The sequence below is a fragment of the Hylaeus volcanicus genome, chromosome 6 (genome assembly GCF_026283585.1).
Source record: "Hylaeus volcanicus isolate JK05 chromosome 6, UHH_iyHylVolc1.0_haploid, whole genome shotgun sequence".
Lineage (NCBI taxonomy): Eukaryota > Metazoa > Arthropoda > Insecta > Hymenoptera > Colletidae > Hylaeus > Hylaeus volcanicus.
In genome coordinates, this window is record NC_071981.1 from 1,927,776 (window position 1) to 1,935,068 (window position 7,293).

General features: G+C 42.3%; 1 protein-coding gene across 4 annotated transcripts in view; it reads left to right on the forward strand.

The window, feature by feature from the left end:
• LOC128877935 (venom dipeptidyl peptidase 4) overlaps positions 1 to 7,293 on the forward strand; it is a 242,597-nt gene that overhangs the window by 94,071 nt on the left and 141,233 nt on the right. The window lies entirely within an intron of this gene.

Below are 7,293 nucleotides of genomic sequence, written 5' to 3' on the forward strand. Positions count from 1 at the left end.
GTTTTTCTTGTAATTATTATTCTTTGAGCAGGCTACTGCAGTGGAGGCTGAAGAGTGCGATGTTAGGGGATGAAAAGTGCTCTATGTTGAGGGAGTGAAATTTCCTGTATGATAGTAATTCAGACTCACTTGGTAACTTCATCAAATACATGACTTTTATTTGAATTAATTCCCTTTGATGCTTAAAACTTTAAGAATTAATTCTTTTCAATTCTTCAGAGTAAAGCAGTGTCACCAATATATGGGTTAGGTTTGGATTAGGTCATTCAGACTTATTTGGTAACTCTGAAATTTTCTAGACTTAGACCTAACTTAGACTTGGTACAGGACGTTTTTATATCCTTCGTCTAGTTAATTTCAAGCTAAGTCACTTCGAAGGTGTTCTAGGTCAAGTAAACAATCTCTCTAACTCTTGGCGTTTAACATAAACTCAACGTAGACCTTAGATCTCATATCCAACTTGGACCTTGCTTACCCCTAACGCAAACACTTCCATACTCGTCCTTTGTACAATTTGCAGTAGAATCCTCCCCCGATAGACTTCCATTACCGATAGCTGTTTTCAACCCTCAGTACTCCAGTCTGACCAGATCTTTCCCCATCTCCGATCCTTCTCACCATAATCTCATACAGGCTGTCATTAGGTATTACAGCAGGGCATGACCAGCACCTGCCACCCTCCAGAGGTTCCAGGTTGCCGGAGTCCTTAATGGCTCCGAACCTAAACCTCTCACGATGTGACAGACTCAACGCAGAACCTAATTATCGCAGTCGAACGAGACTCGTCGCGGATATTCTCCGCCATTGTTAAACGACGGAACTTCACCGTTAGACCGTGAACTTCTTAATACTCGAACTTAAGTTACCGCCGCGGAATCCTATTGTCCCATTGTCGCGGAACTCGCGACGGCAGGCGTCGCTGAAATAATCAGCTCGACGAACTGGATGAGGGAAACTGGAACGAATCTGTCGCGAGAAACAATCTGATCGAATTTGACGATTGGTCGTCGCGATCTCGCGAGATGGTTACCACCCCCGTTGCGCACTCAACGTACAGACAGACTTATTCGATCCATCGATGCCTCCGCGCTGTTAATTCTCCTTTTGTTCCCCGATTAACGATTAACAATGGCACTCGTGTTAACAGCTATTCTCGGTCGCGAAGGGATTAAGATCCGTGCGCCGGAGGCGCGAATTGCCGGCATTTTGCGGAATTCGCGGGCGTTTTGTGAAAAGCCAGACGCGCAGAACGCTGGAATATTAGTTTAATTAGTTAACTCAGCCGTTCGAGGCCGCAGATGCGCGATTCCGAGGCCTACAATTTTGTTGCGACAGGCTGAATTCAGTTCCCGTTTCGGGGGACTCTCGCGTTCCGTCGTTGTTACAGGTGTTCGGTGGGAAAAATTAACCAGACAGTGGACGACGTTAGCATTGCGATTTTCTTGGTATCGAATTTTCTGTCCTTTAGTCGTCAAATTTATTGCGCTAGAAAATTTAGACGTGGAAGGAAATTCAGTTCAATTGTTTTAGCGGAGACAGGGTTACTTTTGTTGTGTGTGAAATTTTCTATGCTTTAGTCAACAAATTTAGATGTAGAAGGAAATTCAGTGCAATTATTTTAAGGGAGATGGAGTTATTTTTGTTTGTTTGTGTCCAATTTTCTGTGCTTTAATTGACAAATTTGTTGCGTTCGAAAATTTAGAAGTAAAGGTCCACAATCCGTGATCGATTAACGAATTAGAGTTTGCGTGAGAAACGCTAGGAAACTGTTTTCCGAATAAAATTCCCGAACGCTGTGCAATTTGTAGGCTCCTGTTTGATTATTGTAATAAAAGTTCACGCGGAGTTTTGCGCATTATTTCGACGTATGGAAACGTGTTTCTGCGGAAACGAAAAAAAACGTGCGCCACGAGTGCGTACACGCGGAGGAACATGGGTCCTAATTAAAGAAGCGAGCACTCGCGAGTTTCCACGCGTTGCTATTAAAGTTAATAGTTGTTCCTGCAATTCTTTTGTGTGGCATCAGTCCGGAGCTGATCGCAGACAATTCATATTCGCTGAGTCAGGCTTGGACAGTGTTCCCACAAGTGTACAAGCTGTTTCGTTAATCATGGACAACTGTGAAAAGATTAAATTAAATTAACCCTTTGCAGTCCTCGGTTCAGCTGTTCTGTCCAGGCACTTAGGAGCGTTCTACTCTGAATAATAAAATTAATATTATTCGTAGTAGTATAATAGAAAGATTTGGTCTTTATACAGTCTAAATTTCCGAGTTTCCAAAAATACACTTCACGTCGATTGGAATCACGACTGTTGTTATAACGAGAATCGATTAACTCGGTGAATCGTAGAGAAAAGCATCGCTATTTTGCGACGGGTCACGTTATTCCGGAGTAGACGAGCGTAAAAGTGTCCCACGATAATCAGCATCGTCCGCGTGCTCGTGAAACGTTGTTGCCAGAAGACTGGCTGTAAAAACATTGAGGAATCGAGCAAAAAGGCCGACTAAATTAATCGCGCGGTGCTTTTCGCGACAGACGTACGCACGCACACGCTCTACTCTTTCGTCGCGTGTGGCCAGTTTCGCCATGAAGAACACCAGGAAAAATTTACCACCGAAACTCGTTTCCCGTCTCTCATCAGGCGAGTTCACTGTCGTTGAAATTTCATTCAAACGTCGACGAAAATTCTTTATTGTTTGTAAAGCCGAAGAAAAATTTTGTTCTCGAGGAATTGTCATTGGTATCGCCGTGCTGATTTTGACAGAATTTTTATTTAATCGTTACTGGCAATTTTATAATTTTATCATTCACAGTTTAATCATCCACAGGCTTCTTTGCCACTTAATTTAATTTCACGCTCGGTTATATTTTTAACAATACCTCGAATTCCTCATTGTGTCTAAAAAATTTCATTTCTATCGCATTTTCTACGCGCAGTTTTTACTTGCCCGACGAATCTCGAATTCATGCGATGAAAGGTTGAAGCAATATCAACCCCCCCCCCCCCCCCCAAGGGCCGAAAATCGACGCACATTGTTTTCGACGTTTTTAATATTCCCGAATCGAATGGCGTATATCGATCCTCGATTAAAGGATACGAATAAATTGAGAATATTGCCAGGATATCAATGAGTTCGACATTTTCGCGCGGACGTGTGCTTCAAATCTCGATGAGGCTCGCTTTTGTCGACGTGTAATATGTTCGGGAATTTGTTGTGCGTTGCGTGAAGGGCGAAACGCGAGTAGTATCGACATAATAAAGGATTTTCGGCGCGGGGATATGTTTTATTACGAAACGTTTCGCTCGAAGGGACCGTTGAACCGAAAATAATTCACGTTTCGGTTGTAGGTAGTGTTGCATATTATTTCGGAAACGGTAGATGATATTACGGTCGAGAAAGCGCGATCGAGGAAAGTGTGGAATAATTCGTGTCTCGATTCCGTAACTTCGACCGCCTTCGGGTTCTGTTTGGAATCGCTGCCCTCGAGTACGTGTCCTCCCAGCTCTCGATGCACTCCAGAAACTTGATAGAACATCTCCGAATTCGATTGCGAGATGTCCGGCTCGAGCAACTGTTGGAACATTTTCGGTTTTGCTAGCTGCTACACGTTCTGATCACCTCGAATTCGGAGATATTCCTATCGTATGATAAAATGATCCTTTTCAGGACTTTTGTGTATTTCGTTTGGATTGACGAGGTCATCTATTGGTTGAAGAGGCAACTGACCTGGACATCCAGACAGTGAGAGCTCTAGGTACTTGGATGGATGAATATCTAGACACTTTGAGCTCTAGGTAATCAGATACGTGAGAATTTAGAAGCTTAGACTTCTAAATCTCTAGGCACTCAGGTACCTAAGCATTTAGAAGCTTAGACTCCAAAATACCGAAATACCTGGATATCTAGACACTCAGATCTCTAGGCACTCAGGTACCTAAGCATTTAGAAGCTTAGACTCCAAAATACCGAAATACCTGGGACATCTAGACACTCAGAGCTCTAGCACTTAGATACCTAAACATTTAGAAGCTTAGTCTCCAAAATACCGAAATACCTGGGACATCTAGACACTCAGAGCTCTAGGCACTCAGATACGTGAAAATTTAGAAACTTAGACTTCTAACTACCTAGGTACCTGAATATCTAGACACTGAGCCCTGTAGGCACTCAGATACCTGAGCATTCAGTAGCCTAGACTTCTAACGACCTAGATACCTGAACATCTGGACCTCTTATACCTGCACTCGAAGTTTTCCATTTAATTTCACTTTAATATTCACCTACAGCTAAAAGACGTGCAGCATAACAAGTTCGGTGCATTAATATTAGAAGAAATTGTACAAACAATGTCTAATGCAACTCCATTAAAGGAAAAAGGGTGCTGGGAGGATAGCGATGGGCGTGTCGTAAATAATATACAAGCTCGCCATTTTCCTGGATCCACATCTATCAAAAATGTATGAGACCTAGATGCGCCACCCTCCCATCGCGACTAAGAGATTCTGAAATTTCCTCGATATTATCGCGAGATCCTGGGCCCTCTGACGACAGTTTGCACGGCTGTATTAAAATTAAATACTCACGCTAAGGGCTGAACTCGGGAACAAATATTGAGGCAAAGTTAATTTATTTCAGTTGGCCTCTTCAAGGGTTTCAGCTTTACTTTCAGGTTTCACTTTAGGTCAGACTTAGTTTCAAGTTCTCGCCAATCTGAGCAAGTGTTGTCGAAACGATTTTTTGAAATAATGTGTAGATAGAAGGTTACGGGGAGATACATCAACAGTTAGATTTGGAGCACATCGCACTCGGAGTGAGCGAAGTGGTAGCTGTCCGTCCATAGTCAGACACCCTGAGCATTCCAACTTCCCGCAACTTTTGATACGTGCATTAGTTTGACAATTCGTTTGTACAAAGTTTAAATCGTTCACTTCTAAATTCTGTTTGGAGCTTTTCTGTCCCTCAGGGGCTGTAGCTGTGCATGGTCGCAGCTACGGTACGGGTTTGGCGAACCCGAGGTACCCGAGCTTCTCGTAGGTCCATTCTGCCTAATACTGACGATTAGAATCTAGCACGCAAAAGAGGAAAAAAGTATGTAAATATATTACCAACCGTGTCTCATCAAACAGCGTTTTGTGGTAGAGGAAATATTTAAAAAAAAGAGTGAAACGAACCAGAATAAATTCTGCCTCAACACAATCACCGGTGATTAAATGAAAATAAAATATCGCGGATCGATAAAGCGCGACCTAGCTCGGTCATTGTGCGAAACAACTCCTCGGTTAATTCAGGCTAGGATAATTCCTTGTTGAAATTGGCCCCAATTTGTCACTCAGAAACGAACGTTAGCTCTATTACGACGTAATCGCGAACGGTATTTAAATTTCAATTATCCGCCCGCGTACTTTCTGCCCGTCGGCGAGACATTACTCTAATCAGCGGTTATCAATGGGAAGTATGGCACACGCGAAGCCCATTACGTTCGTCATGCGACCTTTTATCGTGCGGTTCTTACAGCATTCTTTAAAATATGCGCAACCGCGGCTCGCGCCGGGCTAATTACTTTACTCATGCGATCTTTCTTTCTTGATACCTGATTTTTCAGCGATCTCTCGTGTCCGGCGCACGTGGAAAATTGTTAAGTGGTAGGCTCGCGTCGGGGTTAATTAAGAGCTCTTGCAATCGTCCAGGCAGTTGCTGATTATCATTCACTGTAGAAGGGAGGGTACGAGGAATAACGATAGGATGGATAGGAGACGTAAAAGGAGCTTTTGTTAGGTCTAGGTAGGTTAGTTGAGGGTTAGGGTTAGGTTTGCATCGAGTGTACGATAGATTTGTCATAGGTCCGAGTTAGAGACTTCATGGTCAAGCATCGATGAAATTATATGAGCTGTTTTGTTTGAAAATTGAATTAATCCATGTTTTCATGTATTAAAATATTTGAGGATTTGTTAGAGACCTCGTGGACCTATTGGTCAAGGTAGGTTAGGTCTAGGTAGGTTAGTTGAGGGTTAGGGTTAGGTTTGAATCGAGTGTATGATAGATTTGTCATAGGTCCGAGTTAGAGACTTCATGGTCAAGCATCGATGAAATTATATGAGCTGTTTTATTTGAAAATTGAATTAATCCATGTTTTTACGTATTAAAATACTTAAGGGTTTGTTAGAGACCTCGTGCAGCTATTGGTCAAGCATCGATGAAATTATATGAGTTGTTATATTCGAAAATTGAGTAAGTCCATGTTTTCATGTATTAAAATATTTAAGGATTTGTTAGAGACCTATTGGTCACGCCTCGATAAAATTACATAAGCTGTTATATTTGAAAATGGAATAAGTCCATGATATTTAAAGGGTTGCACTAGAATTAATTTAAAAATATTGGCAAACGCTAATCAATTCGAGTGATGTTTTTAACCATATACACCTTTCAAATTTGATTATAAAGTATACTACCTATTAAAATTATTGTAAAAATACACGATCGTTTCAGCTTGAAATAAACGTATACCACTTTCAAAGATTACATTTCATAAAAAATAAAAAAATTTGATATTCGTAGAATCGAGAGAAAGTATTCTCGCGTCCGAAAAAAAATGAAACTCGCCCATTACGTACGACTTGGTGAACCGGATCCATTCGAAAGTTTCCGTCGTTGAAGTTCGGTGGTAACCCGGATTCCCATGTTTACAAGAACTCATTTTCCTCGAAGCACCCCGCGAGCCCCATCAAATTCCGTGTCTGGCAGCGCGGGCGCGCCCCAGTGTACAAACTTTACGACTTCCGGTTGAAATTGGAGAAGCCGCCCGGTTCCGAATGACAGAAGGCACCGTCAACCTTGCCTCAAACACTCGAATCCGCTGCTCGTATTAATCTCGGATGCTGCGCGGGGCCCATTAACGTGTACACTGTTGATTATGATAATGAATTGCTCCGGGCAATTTCGAGCGCTCGATCTCGATGTCGAGACAGATGCTTCGTTAGCTGTCGAACGAGCCTGCGACGATTGCGCTGCGCCTGCAAATCCCACGAAGATTACGATAGTATTTATTCAGACTACGCCGGTATATGCATGGGTATTAGACTGCGGATTTTATGCATTATGACGTACAATATATACAGGGTGAGCCAGTAACTATGTATTAGCACCTTTCGGTACTAAGTACCTGGATATAGAGGCACTCAGAGCTTTAGACACTCAGGTATCTTAGCATTTAGAAGCTTAGACTTTTGAGTATATAAGCACCTGAATATTTAGACACTCAGAGCTCTAGTCATTGAGAGCTCTAGGCA